At 43.3% G+C, this 18,806-nt stretch overlaps 2 pseudogenes; one reads left to right on the forward strand and one right to left on the reverse strand.

Annotated features, from left to right (window-relative positions):
- Positions 1-8,728: 8,728 nt before the first annotated feature.
- LOC699976 (elongation factor 1-delta-like) lies at positions 8,729-10,082 on the reverse strand (annotated as a pseudogene).
- A 7,185-nt stretch (positions 10,083-17,267) lies between these two features.
- Positions 17,268-18,497, forward strand: LOC106997383 (selenide, water dikinase 1 pseudogene; annotated as a pseudogene).
- The last annotated feature ends 309 nt before the right edge of the window (positions 18,498-18,806 follow it).

An 18,806-nucleotide genomic window follows, 5' to 3' on the forward strand; every position in this document is an offset into this window, starting at 1 on the left:
CAGACCCCACTTACACGCACACTCAGAAACACACACACAGACACACTCACACTCGAAACATTCAACATTCAACACTCGCAACACTCCCACAGAAACACGCAGTCCAGCAACTCTTGAGGCTGCACAGTTCTGTTCCACCAAGACCCTCACGGGAGAGAGCAGCCCCGGGAAACACAGGCAGGCTGTACTTAGAAATGACGGAAGGGAAACTTTCGAAGAGACTCACCCCCATGCCGTCTAGGCAGGCCTGAAGCAACCTACGAATCCTTTGAAATCTATAGTGATTTCGCGTTTTGTGCTGCATCCCCCGGCTCCCCTTGACATTTCTTCAGCCGGGGTTGGCCCTGACCATTTTGGGAACGCGGAACTATCCTGTAGATTCCCCAATGAAGATAGGCTTGAGTCCAACACCAAGGCATGTTCACAGAGGTCTCCTGCTCCACCAAGCCGCAGGGACTCGTCGCCAGGCAACAGTGGCGTTCACTGTGACGCGAGCCAGGGCTCACCGCTCCTGCTAGGTGCCCCACGTCTGGTGCATGCGCATTCGTGAGGCATGCTCCATCGCCAGGTTGTCAGGGCTGTCAGCCTGCCTAAGCAGAGGAAAATGGTACAAGCAGAGCCGGCCTGGTCTCGGGGAAAAGGCTGCCTGCAACAAACACTGAGTGACCCTAAAAGTCTCGACCATACAGCCTCTTTGGGGCGTCACTGTGGTCAATCTCGCTGGAGGAGGAGGCGCTTTCAGACTGTAAGATGGGTGCTGGAAACTACTCTTCTGATTGAATTCCCGAAAGAGGCTGTGTGCAGGAATTGGGTCCCATGGGGCTGGGGATACAGCCTGGTGAGTGGTTGAGAGGTCTCTGAGAGATGAAATTTTAGCTAAAATGCCAGAGGAGGGTGTCAGCAGAAAATTAGCAGGCCCATAAGCTCACTGCCTCCCTTCATTCTGGGCCTCCTAGGAGCCCCTGCTTCTCAGCATGGCTGTCTGAGAAGGGCAGGTACCACGTCCAAGGCAAGTCCAAGATGGAGCAGAGGCCTCAGGCCAGGAACTGGCATCCCACAGGGGCAAATGAGGTCAAGAGAATGTCTCAGAAGCCGTCTGGGGGCGATTGCAAGTCGGATAAGTGTATCCAGGAGTGCCGATGAGAGGCACTCTGGAACGTCCATGAAAGCAAATGAAAATCAAGGCTCACCTAGGAGGATGAGAGGGCCCATGCTGGAGTCCAACTCACATTGAGGGATTGCTGCCTGTGGAACCAAAAGCCGCCTGCAAAGTGCAAACCAACCCAGCCCCCACAACTAGATCACTACCCACAACCTGGCCTGCAGCCAGCCAAACCGCAGGCCCTTTTGATCCCCGAAAACCATGGCTGCCAAGAAAATCCGTGAGAAGAGGAAGGCCCTCGCAGCAACTGCCCAATGAAAGATCCTGTCCACAATGTAAAAGGACATGCAGATGAAATAAAACAGAGCCTCCATTATCAGGTAAAAGCCAGACACAGCTGGCTACTTCTCATCCTATAGGAATCATGCAGCCCTCCCATGGAATAGGGAGAGCAGACGTTTCCTTGTTGGTGGATGTAATGGGAATCCACAGTTCCAAAACTATCACAGCTGCCCAGTCCTTAAAACCTGACAGTGTTTAGAAGGAAACATTCATGCAATGGATCCCCATAAAGGTTGTCCTCCCTCAAGTGGGAAATGTTTACTGTGGAAGACTTTGAGCCAGACCTAGGAAACTGTAGGCCCACAAGGAGCATGGAAGTCAGGAAAAGAGAAGGCCAGAGTCGAATCAAAAGCCCAGGTAGCATCAGTCATCCATCCTACTGCCATGTGGCCCCAGGAATGAAGGTCTAAGGGAGGAGCTGGCCAGAAAGGCCACATTTTGGGCTCCAAGGGTTCCCCGCACTTTGGGGTCCTCCTTATTCGGAACTGGGCTATGTTGTGGATAGGTTGTGCAACGAAGAGAATGTGGAGATGGAGTTGGAAACAGCTTCTACGCCATCTGTCTGCTTCTTTTCTGAAGGTGAAGGTTCAGGACCCCATCCATACCTCACCAGACTGTATCCTCACCCCTATCCGACCTTATTTAGGCTCACACTATCCCACTCAAAATGAAATACCAAGATGATGGAGGAGTGTCTGCCTTAAGACCTGAAGCTCTTTCTCTGCTGGAAACCAAATTCGATTGGATTCAAGGAGCCCTGCAAACAAGACTCCTATAGTCTGGCCCAGGGTTGGCCTCAGGACAATGAGTACCTGGGAGGTGTCTTTTCTCCGGTGTAGTATGCTTCTCTTATTTCTAGAAGAGTGGCTCCTTTGCAGGGAAAAGTGATTTGTACCCCTGCGAGTCTCAGTCAGCTCCCCACTTCACCGCGGTTTCAGGAACCACGGGGAAAAGAAGAAACACAAAGCCCCACAGCCAAAGTGGAGGCACACAGAGAGGCGCACAAGAGGATTGACTGACTTGAAAGAACAAGCGCTCCAGTGCATAAGTCACATCCTTTAACCACCCCCACTTCCAGGTACACAGAGAAACACGTACACACAGACACACATACAGACATCAAACACTCGCAACACTCCCACAGAAATACACAACCCAGCACATTCTGAGGCTACCCGGTTCTACTCCACCAGGAAGTCGCTCTGGGGAGAGAGCAACCCTAGGGAACACAGGCAGGGTTTACCTATAAATCACTGGGCGGGGGGCAACTATCAAACAGACTCACCCACACACTGCCTAGGCATGCCTGACACATCCTGTGGGTCGCCTGGGATCCTTAGGGATTTTGATCTGCATCCCTGGGAGTCCGCTTGAGGTTTCTTCAGTCTGGGTCAGCCCTGCCCAATTCTAGGATTACGGGACTATCCCGTGGATCCCTCAGAGAAGACAGGTGAGAGTCCAATGGCGACGCACATCCACAGAGTTCTACTGGTTCTCCAAGCTGCAGGGACCCGTGGCCAGGCAACGGTGGCATTCACTGTGAAGAGAGCCGCAGCTCACCACTCACGCCTGGTGCCCCGCGACTGACCTATGCGCATTGGCTAGGCAGGCTCAGGTGTCCCGCTGTCAGGACTGTCAGCCTGCCTAAGCAGGGGAAAATAGTACAGGCATAGCCAGTCTGATCTCAAGAAAAAGGCTGCCTGAGACAACCCACTGTGGGACCCTAAAAGTCTTGACCCTATGGCCTCTTTGGGGCATCTCCGTGGTTGATCCCGCTGGAGGAGGCATTTGGAGACTAAGGTGGGCGCTGGAAACTGCTCTTCTGAGTTCTTTCCCCAAAGAGTCTGTGTGAGGAATAAGGTCCCAGAAGGATGGGTATACAGTCTGGTGAGGTGTTGAGGGGTATCCGGGTGATGGAATCATACCGGAGATCCCAGAGGAGGGTGTCAGCAGAAGATTGCCAGGCCCTTGAGCTCACTGCCTCCCTTCATCCTGGGTCTCCCAGGGGCTTCTGCTTCTCAGCACTGCTGTCTGGAAAACAAAGGCAAATCCAAAGTGGAGCAGAGGTCTCACACCTGGAACTGGCATCCCATGGGGGCAGATGAGGTTGAGAGAGTGTCTCAGAGGCCATCTGGGGCGACTGCAATCCTGAAAAGGGTGTCCAGGAATGCTGTTGAGAGGCATTGTGGACCCTCCATGAAAGCTAAGGAAAATCAAGGCTAGCCTGCGAGGACAAGAGGGCCTGTGCCGGAGCACAAGCCTTGTTCAAGGATTCCTGCCAGAAAACCAGAGAGCCTCCTCAAAGTGCAAACAACCCCAGCCCCCACAATGAGACCACTATCTGCAACCTAGAGGGCAGCCAGCCTACTCCAAGTCCCTGTTGCTTCCTGAAATCCCTGGCAGCCAAATACTGTATACAGAGACTGTCCCACCCAGCAACAGCCCAATGAAAGACCTTCTCCACAATTAGAAAGGACCTGCAGATGAAAGGAAACAGGGCCTAGATTACCAGTCAAAAGCCAGACACAGTTGCCTGCTTCTTATCCTACAGGAATCATGCAGCCCTCTGATAGAAGCAGGAGAACAAGTTTCCTTGTTGGTGGATATAACAGGAATTTACAGCTCCAAAAGTATCACAGCTGCCCAGTCATTAAAACATGACAGTGTTTAGAAGGAAACACTCATGCAATGGATCCCCATGAGGGTCGTCCTCCGTGAACTGGGAAACGTTTACTGCTGAAGACTTTGAGCCAGACCTAGGAAACCCTAGGTCCATGAGGAATATGGAAGTCAGGATAAGAGGATGCCAGTGTGGAGGCCACATCTCACCCAGCATCAATCTATCCCACTTTCATGTGGCTCCGGGAATGAAAGCCCAAATCGTGAGCTGGCCAGAATGGCCCCGGTTTGCTCTCTAACTGTTCCCCAGCACACTGGAGTCCTTCCACCTGGGCACCGGGTCATGGTGTGGACAGCTTGTGCAATGAAGGGGATGTGGGAGTGGAGTTGGAAGTACCTCTTGTGTCATCTGTCTGCATCATTTTTGCAGGTGAAGATGCGGGACCCAATCCACATTTCACCAGACTGTATCCTCACCCCATCTGACCTTATTGCTGCTCACACTCTCCATCCCAGAATGAAATCCCCAGAAGATGGAAGAGTGCCTGCCTCACGACCTGAAGCACCTACTCGGCTGGGAACCAAATTCGAGATGGATTCAAGGGGCTCTGGGAATGAAACCCCAAATCGGGACTGGCCAGAAAGGCTGCAGTTTGCACTCTGTTTCCAACTGTTCCCCACACATTGGCATCCTCCCACCTGGGCACCAGGCCACGGTGTGGACAGATTGTGTAATGAAGCGAATGTGAGAATAGAGTTGGAAGCACCTTCTGTGTCATCAGTCTGCACCTTTTTTGCAGGTGAAGGTGTGAGACCCCATCCTTATGGATTTTGCGGTGTCCCTGGGGCTCTGCTTGAGGTTTCTTCAGGCTGACTCACCACTGCACTCTACTAGGATCATGGGACTATCCTGTGGATCCCCCAGAGAAGAGAGACTAGAGTCCATCTCCGACACACCTCCACAGAAGACTCCTTTTCTGCTAAACCACAGGGACTAGTCGCCAGGCAAAGGTGGTGTTCACTGTGATGCGAGCTGTGGCTCACTGCTCTCTCCTGGTGCCCTGAGACTGGTGCATGCCCATTCGCGAGGCAGGCTCAGGCGCCATCTTATGATGGCATCGTCCTAGATTAGGCCCCATAGAAACTGAGGAAGTTGTTATCAGCCATTTATACCCTGAAAACATTAGTTCACCAAACCCTTGGTGGGGCATGGGTAGAAACTCATTAAAGTAGTCCTGGATGGTGCACAGAGTGGGAAGAAAACAGAGAAACCCAGAAAGGCTAAGCCTGAAGACGGCTCCAATCCTAGGAGATACTATTATTAAGTCCATCTTATGGAGGAGGAAACTGAAACAAAGGAAGGGAACTTGATCAAGACCATGTTGCCCCACAGTAGATGAGCCAAGATCCAAACCCAGGTAACCTGCCTCACCATCAGAGCCTGGACTCATAACCTCATGCTGCAGTTAAGCAGTTTTGCACTGTGGCTAGATACACAGACTCTGTGTTCACATCTCAACTTCTCTGCTATTTCCATTTCTGTGACTGTAGGCAATTACTTCTCTGTGCTCAGTTTCCTCTATACTGTAAGGACAGTAGCACCTGCCTTGAGGGGGGTATCTTAAATAAGTTAACAGCTGCAACATGTTTAGAACATTGCCATGGGCTGGGCACTGTGGCTCACACCTGTAATCCCAACACTTTGGGAGGCCAAGGCGGGTGGATCACCTGAGCTCTGGACTTCGAGACCATCCTGACCAACATGGCGAAACCCCATCTCTACTGAAAATACAAAAATTAGCCGAGTGTGGTGGCATGCACCTGTAATCCCAGCTACTTGGGAGGCTGAGGCAGGAGAACCACTTGAACCTGGGAGGTGGAGGTTGCAGTGACCCAAGATCGCACCATTGCACTCCAGCTTGGGTAACAAGAGTGAAACTCCGTCTCAAGAAAAAAAAAAAGAACAGTGCCATGTGCATAGTCACCATCTAGTAATAGTATCATCAATTATGCCTGAACCCTGGAAGCTCATATGTCCTTGAAGAGTTTAAAATTCTGGACTTTGAAATGCCAGACTGTGGGATCCTGGAATCTGTCAGCAGCATGCTAACATCTTCCGGCTGCAGAATTGTATGCTTCTTTGCCGGGTTGGAAGGTGCGGGGTAGTGCATTTACCTAGTTCTTCTTCACTGTAGTGTGATATCAAAGGCTTTCATTCTCCTTCCCCTGCATGCTCTCTCACTCAGATTCATACAGGCATTCTAGTCCTGCTTGACCCAATGGGAAAACAAGAGGGTGAGGAGTGAAGGTGGGTGGGTGGGTGCACTTGTTCACTTAACCATTCTGCCTCCAACCATGATGAGCTTGTGCGCTTAGGGACTGGGTCCAGAACTAAAGTGTTCTTGCTCTTTCTTTACATTTAAGCCTCAATTTGCAGCAATCTTAGAGCTTCATCTTTCCCTGTGATCCTGTCTGGGTATTTTTGCTGGATGGACATGCATTCCCTCTGCCAGGGGTGGAGAGTCTAGGGCCTGGCCAGGCAGCCATGGCAGATGAGAAGACAGTCCACATCAGCTTCATTGTGTTGGGTTATTTTTCTGCTGGCCCTTGGCACATTCCTAATGAGCCATTATTAGCCTCATTTCTACAGCACCTTCTGCAGCAGTGTCATGGTGACCAGGGATGTCATATAGAACATGTGCCACTGTTACCCAAGGCAGATGGTGGTAGGGCTTGGTGAGGGCAAGAGGACTGGAGACTGTCCCTGTATTCCATCAATCCTGATCCTTCAATCATCTTTACATTCTCATTTTGACTCCCTGTTTTCTTCTTTCTGCTCTTCTGAGCACACGTCCATGCATCCACACACCTGTCCATCCACCCATCTATATCTATTCATCCCTCTATCACATAGCATTAGGATTGACTAGAGGACCCCAGAATCTACAGTCATTAACTAGGCACCATGGAGAAGACACAATGAAACACAGCATATTATCCATGTACTTAAACCAAAAGTCAATGAGTACTTTACTCCCTCCAGGCACTCCTGTTTTAGGATGTTGTTTGGCCCTCATCCTGAGATTTTTGGTGCCTTTTGTAGTGCCATTTTATAGCAGAGAAGGCTGAGGCTCAGAAAGTGTGGTTCTGCAGCTGAGTGGCAGCATTTGTATTGGAGCTCAGATATGCAGATGTAAGCATCACCCTCCACTTTGAATTCTCTACCACAGGGCCCTGGAGTTGCTTCGCATTTTGGGGTGGGTCTGGTCTCACCTTGGTTGAATGTATTAAGCAGTGCTCTATCTTTTGTTGTCTTAATGTATTCCTAGCCCTATGACTGCTTTAGTGATGAGAAGAGCACTACTTTTCAAGTCCTGGGTTCTAGTCCCAGTTCTGTCCCAAACTTTCTGTGTGACATTTGTCTGAGCCTCAGCTTTTTGAATTGCAAAATAGGACACAAGCCTCTATTTTGCAGAGCCTCACAGGATATAAAGATCAGAGAAAAGATAGGTAGAAAAATAGTTTTTAAACTCTAGAGTGTTGTAGGAGAGCGAAAGACTGCTGGTTACCTAAAATCCTGAGGAAAGAACATGCCAGTTTCCAAATCAATTTTTGTACTTTTTCATTTTCTCTTTAACTTTAGATACAAAAAATATTTTTGGGGTGGGGGGAGGGGGGAGGGATAGCATTAGGAGATATACCTAATGTAAATGATGAGTTAATGGGTGCAGCACACCAACATGACACATGTATGCATATGTAACAAACCTGCACATTGTGCACATGTACCCTAGAACTTAAAGTATAATAATAATAAAAAAATTATGAGGTATGCTTTTAAGAGAATCCTATTGAAAACCAAACCAGTGGGTTTTTTTTTTAATATTTTAATTTACTCATTTGTGTTAAAAATATTGCAATGTAAGCAGGCATTTCTAACTTTAATGATGATTTCTCTCAGCTCCTTTAACATTTATTTCTCTGATTTTTGGCTCTACACAAGTAAAGTTTTCAAACTTTACTTTCATTTTTGTAAATTATCTTTATTCCTCTCACAGATTTGTAGTGTTTTTCTTCTCCTTGGTGTTATGCAGCCTGTTTTAAGTAATTTATTTTTTTAAGGAATTAATTTCGCTATTTTTCTCTTTTTGGCATGCTGCATGTTTGAATTCAAGCACTTATATCCGGTTTTCACTTGATTTTAGCCAAAAGGCTGAGAAGCAATTATGTCTGCTTTTCAATTTTAGAAACTTATGAGTCACCAACTCCGAATATTGACTTTGATTTTGAAAATATATTCTGTAAAAATAATCAGACTTGTTTACTCCATCTCATTCTCCCTGTCATACATGTATATGTTAGATTTTATTAATATATTTTTTCTCCTTTTATTTGTCTTTACAGTAGCTAATTACTGCTTCGTGTTCTAGTTCACTAATCTTCTCATCAGCTCAGACTAATTTAATGTTTCACACATATGTTGTATATTAAGTAGACTGATTATATTTTCAATTGTTTCCTTCACATTTGGCTGTTTTTTTCTTTTTCTTTCTTTCTTTCTTTTTTTTCTTTTTTGCTGGTCTCAGTTTTTAATCGTGGCAGGGCCTCAAGCATGTGCGCGCGCGTGCGCGCGCACGCACACACACACACACACACACTAAGGCTTCAGATCTTGTTGAAAGCTGCAATGTCGACACTGTGCATGTGCTCTTCAAACTTGGTGATCTCCTCCCCCAGCAAGTCTGTCCCCGCCTTGTCATCCTCCACCACACACTGAGCCTGCAGCTTCTGGATACCATAGCCCATGGGCACCAGCTTAGAGTCCCCCTAGAGCAGCTGGTCCAGTTGGATGGAGCACACACAAGCTTCTGGCTGGGCCATGTTAGTCTCAGCATCCCAAGGCTTGACATCCAGCAGATGGAGGACTTGTCACCAGTGCGGGCTTCTTGGCGTTTTTCTCTGTGTACTGCCACAGTCACTCCTCCTGCAGCAGTACGGCCTCCTTGTCCTCCTCCTCATTGTCACTGGCAAACAGGGCAATGCCAAGACCAGCACAGTCGGGGAGACCCTAACCCAGTGGTGCTAGAGGAATTAAAGACACACACATAGAAATATAGCCTGTGGAACAGGAAATCAGGGGACTCACAGCCTTCGGAGCTGAGAGCCTTGAACAGAGTTTTACCCATATTTAGTGACAGCAAGCCAGTGATAAGCATTGTTTCTACAGATCATAGATTAACTAAAACAAGAAACAAAGGGATGGGCTGAAACAAAGGGTTAGGCTCTGTCTAGTTATCTGCAACAGGAACATGTCCTTAAGGCACAGATTGCTCATGCTATTGTTTGTGGTTCAGGAACACCTTTTAGCAGATTTCCCACCCTGGGTGGGCCAGGTGTTTCTTGTTCTCATTCCGGTAAACCCACAACCTTCAGGGTGAGTGTCATGGCCATCACTAACATGGCACAGTGCTGCAGAGATTTTGTTTATGGCCAGTTTGGGGGCCAATTTATGACCAGATTTGGGGGCCTATCCTCAGGAAGTCAATGTCATCATCCTCATCATCCTCTGCTGGTTTGGCTGGCTTCTTAGTTTGCTCCACTTGGCTCATGAGAGACACATTCTGGGTCTGCGGGGCTGTGGTGCCCAGGCAAGCTCTTCTCCAGCATGTTCAGCTGGGCCTCCAGCTTGGAAATGGCCTGCTGCAGTTCCTGCACCAACCTGCACAGGCTCTGGTTCTCCACTTCCAGACTGGTGATCTGGAAGACGAGCTCATTGTTGTTTCCGCTGGGTCCGCTGGAGGCCCCGGGACATGAGCTTGGGGCCTGAGCTTCTGGCCAGGGATTTCTGGAAATTCTCTCTGGCTCTCGCAATGTCATGGAGGATCATGCTGGCGCTGTTCTCCTGGTGGGAGGCACCGGCCACAGCCTTGTTCATCTGCTCGAAGAATCTCCTTTCTGCATTGTCATATTTTAACTTGTCGAACCAGATCTTCTCATGTACTAGGAAGTTTGTAGCCATTTTTCTGATGCCAGCCAAGGATGCAGTGACCAGGAAGGAGGAATCGGCGGATGCGGGACACCTGAGGAAAGGCTGGCTGTTTTTCAAATATGGCTTGTTGCTGGGCACAGTGGCTCATGCCTGTAATCCCAGCACTTTGGGAGGCCAAGGCGGGCGGATCACCTGAGGTCGGGAGTTGGAGACCAGCCTGACCAACATGGAGAAACCCCATCTCTACTAAAAATACAAAATTAGCTGGGCATGGTGGTGGGTGCCTATAATCCCAGCCACTTGGGAGGCTGAGTCAGGAGAATCACTTGAACCCAGGAGGCAGAGGTTGTGATGAGCCAAGATCATACCATTGCACTCCAGCCTGGGCAACAAAAGCAAAACTCCGTCTCACAAAACAAAAAACAAAACAAAACAAAAACCCACACACACACAAAACAAACAAATGTGACTTGTCACCCTTATAACTTCTTGTACTTTTCACATTATTAGTATATTTTCTGTTTCCCCCATTGTCTTGGATTAAATATTTTAAACCTAAGTCCTGTAACTGTGGGTAATATAAGTTGTAATTTGGTTCTCACTTGTGAAAGATATCATGTTTGCAATGTCTGCAGTTAGCTTATGTTGTTATTATTATTATTTTTTTTTTGTAGACAAGGATTTTTATTTTATTTTTTAGGGTGTTTTTTAAAATTATACTTTAAGTTCTAGGGTACATGTGCACAACGTGCAGGTTTGTTACATATGTATACCTGTGCCATGTTGGTGTGCTGCACCCATTAACTCGTCATTTACATTAGGTATTTCTCCGAATGTTATCCCTCCCTCCCTATGTTGTTATTTTTTCATTTGTCTTATGGCAAGTTGGACAACCCACAGAAATTTGTTATTTGTGTGTTCACCCGTATCTAAGAAGAGCACTAGCTTCTTAGTTTAATTACTTTCTGGATTCTTCCTTTGGTTTTCTTTTGTACCTGGAAAGTTCTCATATGTTTCTTTATATTCTACTAAGGATTTTTAAAGTTCTTGTAACTTTCTCAGAATTTTAGCATGTAAAATATTTTTATATTTAAAGATTTCAGAATACATAATATCTTTCCAAAATGCACAAATATCAACAGCATATACCTGAGGAAATTATTTTACAATTTTCTTGTGTGACAGACAATAGCATCTCATGAGAAATCTCAAGTCGTATCAGTTAGAACATATCCTTTCCTCAATATACCATAATTTTTAATACTAAAAAACTGATTTTATATTTTTACAAATATCTGAAGTAAATGTACTTAACTGTAGAGAATAATACCTACATATGGCCAGAATACTGTTTTTCTGTATCAGTAAGACAATGCTGGCAAAATTACTGACCTAAATTCAAGTTTTTGGCTTTGATCACCATGCTTCTTCATTAGCACGTTTCTTTTGTTTCTTCTTCTTCCTCTTCTTCTTCTTCTTCTTCTTCTTCATTTATTTATTTATTTTTTTTGAGACACAGTTTCACTCTTGTTGCCCAGGCTGGAGTGGAATGGTGCGATCTTGGCTCACCACAACTTTCACTTCCCAAGTTCAAGTGATCCTCCTGCCTCAGTCTCCCCAGTAGCTGAGATTACAGGCATGCGCCACCATGCCCTGCTAATTTTGTATTTTTAGTAGAGACGGGATTTCTCCATGTTGGTCAGGCTGGTCTCAAACTCCTGACCTCAGGTTATCCACCCACTTTGGTCTCCCAAAGTGCTGGGATTACATTCGTGACCCACTGCGGCCGGCCAGCACTGTTCTAAATCAATAAAAATGATCTCAGTTTAAATTTTCCATTTGATTAAGAACTTAATTTTAAAATTTTATTTTTTGAGGCACCATCTTGCTTTGTCACCCAGGTAAGTGCAGTGTCAGGATCACAGCTCATTGCAGCCTCAGCATCCTAGGCTCAAGTGATCCTTAAATGTCATAATTAATTAATTAATTTTTTTTTGGTAGAGATGAGGTCTCACTATATTGCTCAGGCTGGTCTTAAACTTCTGGGCTCAAGTAATTCTTCTGCACTGGCCTCCCACAGTGCAGGAATTACAGGCATGAGCTGGTGCATCCAGTACTTTTAAATTTTTTAATGAGATTTCTATTTGGCTACATATTACTTGAATTCATTTTCATCAATAATTTTCATTGTTATTTACAATGCTCAGAAAATACTACCTCCTGGGTTTCTGCTTTCATAAATTCAACGACATATATTAGGCCTGAAACCTTTCCATTTAAAATAATTGTCTGGTGTTTGAAAAGAATGGATATTTTTATTTACTGGCCAAAATTGCTGCCCATTTATTTATATGCCTAATTAGTCAAACTTTCTAATAAAGTTATTTAACATTATTTATGTTCATACCATTATTGCATAGCAAAAGATTTAATTTCTTTAATTACATTAATGGCCTTAATGTAACTTAGTATAAGTAAAAAATGTGACAGAGGCTGGGGAGGAAGTGGTTGAAGAAAGAAAAAATGTTGATGGACGTGGACCAAGTTTCACTTAGGAGAAATATGATTCAATGATTAATTGCACAGAATATTGACTATAATAAATAATAATGCAGTGTATATTTCAAAATTGGTATAAAAAGATTTTAAATGTTTTTGTCACAAAAGTATAATAAGTATGTGAGGTAATGAATTTGTTACTTAGCTTGATTTAAACATTTTACAGCATAAACATAAAAATATGACAGTGTACCCAACAAATACATACTTAGGATGTTATAATTATATAATTATATTGAGGCAGAGTGTTGCTCTGTCACCAGGCTGGAGTGCAGTGGCATGATCTCCGCTCACTGCAACCTCCGCCTCCCGGGTTCAAGCAATTCCCCTGCCTCAGCTTCCTGAGTAGCTGGAATTACAGTTGCGTGCCACCAGGCCTGGCTAATTTTTGTATTTTTAGTAGAGATGGGGTTTCACCAAGTTGGTCAGGCTAGTCTCAAACTCCTGACCTCGTGATCCGCCCACCTTGGCCTCCCAAAGTGCTGGGATTACAGTATGAGCCACTGCGCCCAGCCAATAATCACTATTTTTATAAAGAAAATACCGTTTTTTAAAGAGAGAAGAGATTATAGAAGTCAGAGACAAGTACAATTTATTGTGATTGGAACTAAATGCTATCAGAAGATTTACTATGTATGTGAAATTCTTTGACAAACTTTATGAACTTCAACTGGTCACAGGAAATCTCATTGTGCTCCTCTTTCTTTTTAAAGACAAAGTCAACTTTACTACATTGCAATAATTTTTCTTAGGGTAAAACTTGGGATTCACAATTATCTCAGGGTTAATGGTGAATGTATTTTAAAAATTCTCTGATAGTCCTGACTGATCTTAGTAGGTCTAGTTCGGTTCTCATTGAATTGGATCACCTCATAGTCCCTTAATAAGCCAACTTTAAGAGAAATATACTTTCCGTTTTTTGAGAATTGTTTGAGTCATTGCCTGATGCAAGTAACAGACATAGACATGAACAGGTTACAAAAGATAAATAATGTCCTTAATGTACCAAAAAAACTTTTTAAAACTGAGTCTCTTAGGACTCATCCCATGTAAATGAGTCCAAAAACACAATAATAACTAATAAAATACAATTTTCTGCAATGGAAGATATCTGAGGATCACTGAAAACAACAAAGTTGGCCAGCCACTGTGGCTCATGCCTGTAATCCCAGCACTTTGGGAGGCCGAGGCGGGTGGTTCACAAGGTCAGGAGTTCAAAACCAGCCTGGCCAACATGGTAAAACCCCATCTCTACTAAAAATACAAAAATTAGCCAGGTGTGGTGGTGTGTGCCTGTAATCCTGGCTACTTGGGAAGCTGAGACAGAAGACACTTGAACCCAGGAGGTGGAGGTGGCAGTGAACTGAGATCGCACCACTGCACTAGAAATAAAAAAGAAGATATAAAAAATGAAAGAGAAAGAAGAAAGTGGATTACTCACAATAGCCAAGATATGGAATCCACCTAAATGGTCATCAACAGTTGAATGAATAAAGAAAATGTGTTCTATTTACACAATGGAATGCTATTCAGCCCTTAAAAAGAAGAAAGCCTTGTTATTTGCAAAAAGCTTAATGAACCTAAAGGACATTATGCTAAGTAAAATAAGCCAGCATTGGAAAAAATTTTTAAAAAGATCTCATTTCTATGCAGAGTGTAAAAGAAAAATCAAACTCATAGAAGCAGAGAGTAGAATAATGATTGCCTGCAACTGTGGGTGGAAAACATGTTGGCCAAACATAATGGGTCTTTCCTACATCTGTTACCTTAACAGATGTTATTTTCCTTGTAGTTTTGATTCACTAGGGAATTGAAACATATCCTGAAGAATCAAAACTGAAGGAATAATGTATTTGTTAAAGCAATGCAGGTTGTATACTGACATTTCAGAGGCTTAGCAAAATAATATATTTTCTTCTCACATTATCCCTTATGGTTTTTTCCTTGATAAAAAGACTTCCTCATGATATTTTAGTAATCATTTCTTCTTTCATCTTCTATCTGCATCCTCCTCTTTCTTCTGTGAATAAATTAACAAAGAGATGCAGAAAAGACACATTTGCTTTTTACCCACACATCGCTTCCACTCACTAGTAGTCAACGTAAGTAGAGCTGAGAACAGCAGTTTTCTGGCAGGACACTTCTCAGCAATAAACAAAACCCTGAAAGAAAAGTGTAGATTTTTCATGAAAAGCTAATGTATTTTAAGCAAAATAAGCACATGCATCAATAATAAAATGCTTGTGGCAAAATATAGATCCGTTTTATTGATTTCTATGGAGCTCAGGTAATATTTGACCAAAAGCCAGGCAATATACAGCAGAAAAAGGAATATTTTTTGAAATAAGAATATTGTGAAGTTATTCTGTCAAAAGAAGTAAAAATATTGTGACCTCATACTAACAGTCTCATCTATAGTTCTACAACATCAAATGCTTTTTATTAAAAATTGTATTTTATACAGGTATCCAATTTGTATCACCCTCCTTCGCTATTTCAATGCCTTCTCCACTTTATATCAGTGGGAAACAGGCCACGTGGTCCCTGGAAAGCATGTGGTGCTATTGCTACTTTAACGATGATGAAAAAATGCACTTGTTTGGGTGGTACTGATGTGCCCAAAGGACTGTTTTTTTTATTCTTCTCTAAATTTACTGATAAAATAAAATTCTTAACTAAGAAGACTTTATCTTATTCATGTATATATTATGAAATTTTGTTGACACTTAAGTGTCTCTGACTTACCAGGAATATTGAAATTTTCCATAAATTCAATTGAGCACTGTAAATAAACAATTGTTTACTAATAGCCTTTGGGAGGCAGAGTAAGATTTGTAGAATTTCTTTATAATGTGTTCCTAGTAATCCCTCTGAACACAGCATTCTCAATTTTTAATATTCACCCTGAGTCACTCAGGGGAAACTGGTATCTCTGTAAACAGGCAGAAGAAGGTGCTAGGTGGAGGTGCATCACATTGCACAGAAATGATGTCCACACGCACCTATAAGGGTCTTAATTTAATGGACTGTTAGTTACATGGCTACATACTTACTGAATCTAGTCATACTATCTTTTGTCAGCTAATGGCATTTGTTACCTATTAATTCAATACAATTATTTGCTTGGCTGAAAAATAAATCCTTTGTTAATTTATTGTAAATTGAGAGATTAGATTTGCAATCTTCAATCTTTTAATGTTAAAGCAAATCAGAGAAGAGCAATGTATGTATATAGTATCCATTTCCTACCTATGAAATTTATCTTTGTATTGCCTTGAAAACCCTAGGTAGCCACCTAAAGAATGCCCTCTTCAAATCCTTTAGCCAGGAATTTAGACTCCAAAAATAAAAAACTTAATGATAGACCAAAGTCTAAATCTTCTCTTTGCTTCTTGTCAGGAATCTGGCCATTTCAAAAAGCATGTCAATTATGCCAAGCCATTGAAAAGATGTGGTTTTGACTAGTTTTATCCCATTTCATTTTTTTTCTAATTGTTACTTTTATCATGTTAATCTAAGAGCAAATATCTACATAAGCGTTCTTGCATTCAAGCAATATTTATATTATGACTAGGTGTGACGGCTCATGCCTGTAATCTCAGCACTTTTGGAGGCCGAGGTGGGCAGATCACTTGAGGTCAGAAGTTCAAGGCTAGCCTGGCAAACATGGTGAAACCTCATCTCTACTAAAAATACAAAAGTTAACCAGGTGTGGTGGTGTGCGCCCGTAGTTTCAGCTGCTTTGCAGGCTGAGGCAGGACAATAAGTTGAACCTGGGAAATGGAGGTTGCAATGACCTGAGATCCTGCCACTGCACTTCAGCTGGAGTAATGAAGTGAGACTCTGTCTCCAAAAAAAAGAAAAGAAGTGTGTGTGTGTGTGTGTGTGTGTGTGTGTTTAAAGTTCAATATTGTATTACAGTATAGTAGAATCCTCTAAAAATATTAACTTCTTTCTGGCTTATTCTTTGTGTACCATTTTATACATTCACAAAAACATTAAACAATGAAAATGTACCCAATTATTCAATTTTTGTTAATTTTTATTAAAAGTGAGAGTTAAAAATAATTATTTCTTTTCTGGTTAAAGAAGTTTTTCTTTTGTTTTGTTTTTTTGAGACAGAGCCTCACTCTGTCACCCAGGCTGGAGTGCAGTGGCTCGATCTTGGCTCACTGCAACCTCCACCTCCCAGGTTCAAGCGATTAAAGATGGTTTTTATTGTTATACTCAGGACTGTTATCTCTGGAGACACATTTGCCTGTGTTTTAATATTGGCTCTGTTTCTTTCTCTGCAAACTGAGGATAATAACAACACCTATGTTATTCAGTTACTGTGAGAATTAAATTTATTAACACAATAGTATTATAGTTAATGCTCAGTACAAATTAACAATTAATAAGATATGTATATGCTGAATTACACTAGTATGTTAAGATGGAAATGCCCTTTTATAGCACGAGTTTTTTGATCAATATATTTAATTTTTAAAAATAAATGTTGTATAGATACACAATGAAATACTATTCAGCCTTAAAAGGTGGTAAATTTCATCATTTGAAACAATATAGATAAATTTAGAAGACATCATACTAGATGGAATAATCCTGACACAGAAAGACAAATACTACATGATTATATACACACACACACACACACACACACACACACACACACACAGAATAAAGTTTAACTCGGGGTGCAAAGCAAGCCGCTAGATCCATAAAGAACCCAGCCAACCTGCAAAGGGAGGGGAGGGGATGAGCTGTGAGGAGAGCGGGGCCCAAGAACCATGTCTACCCGGGAGTCCTTTAACCTGGAAAGTTACAAATTGGACAAAAGCTTCCGGCTAACCAGATTCACTGAACTTAAGGCTGCAAAGTACCCCAAGATATCCTGCAAAAATTGCTGGAATCTTTACAGGCGAACCACTTCCAAGAAGATGAACAATTTTTGGAAGCCGTTATGCCAAGGCTTGGCATTGGAATGGATACTTGTGTCATTCCTTTGAGACACAGTGGGCTTTCCTTGGTTCAAATCACAGATTACATTTACCTGATCGTAGACGACTCCTGTATGATGGGCAGGATAGCATGTGCCAATGTCCTCAGTGACCTCTATGCAATGGGGGTCACGGAATGTGGCAATATGCTGATGCTCCTTAGAGTCAATAATAAAATGATCGACAGGGAAAGAGATAAAGTGATGCTTCTGATTATCCAAGGTTTTAAAGATGCAGCTGAATAAACAGGAACATCTGTAACAGGCAGCCAAACAGTACTAAACCCCTGGATTGTCCTGGGAGGAGTCGCTACCACTGTCTGCCAGCCCAGTGAATTTATCATGCCAGACAATGCAGTGCCAGGGGACGTGCTGGTGTTGACAAAACCCCTGGGGACACAGGTGGCAGTGACTGTGCACCAGTGGCTGGATATTCCTGAGAAATGGAATAAGATTAAACTAGTGGTCACCCAAGAAGATGTAGAGCTGGCCTACCAGAAGGTGATGATGAACATGGGGAGGCTCAACAGGACAGGCGGCCTTCTGATCTGTTTACCACGTGAGCAAGCAGCTCGGTTCTGTGCAGAGATAAAGTCCTCCAGATGTGGTGAAGGCCACCAAGCATGATTATTGGGATTGTAGAGAAGGGCAACCACACAGCCAGAATCATAGACAAACCCTAGATCATCAAGATTGCACCACAAGTGGCCACTCAAAATGTGAATCCCACACCTGGGGCCACCTCTTAATCTAGACAGAAATAGCTGTTTGGTTTTGTTTTTAAATAGATCTATTTCCGTTATCGTCACTTCAATTAAAGACTATAAGCAACAAAAATCTCATTATATCTACACATCGGGTGACCTTAGGTCGGTTTGTAAGTGGATACAATTAATAAAATAAAATCCATTGCCTTTTTTTCTTGTTACATTAACTGAAGATGCACCTAATCTTGAGGCAGCATCTGAGTTAAGAATTATATTGTTATCTAATACTGATGACTCATTTTGAATCTTTCGACACTTATCTCTTGCCACATAGGCTCTTTTTAAAGGTGCTTTCACATAGCACAGACATAACCAGTAGTCGTGTCAAATAGCAGTTGGTGTCTTCATTTTACGTATATTTATCATATAAGTTTGATTTTTTTTAAGGGTCTTGAATGGTTTTCTGGAGAGACAGCATTGGTCAGTGGC

The sequence above is a fragment of the Macaca mulatta genome, chromosome 3, assembly GCF_049350105.2.
Source record: "Macaca mulatta isolate MMU2019108-1 chromosome 3, T2T-MMU8v2.0, whole genome shotgun sequence".
Lineage (NCBI taxonomy): Eukaryota > Metazoa > Chordata > Mammalia > Primates > Cercopithecidae > Macaca > Macaca mulatta.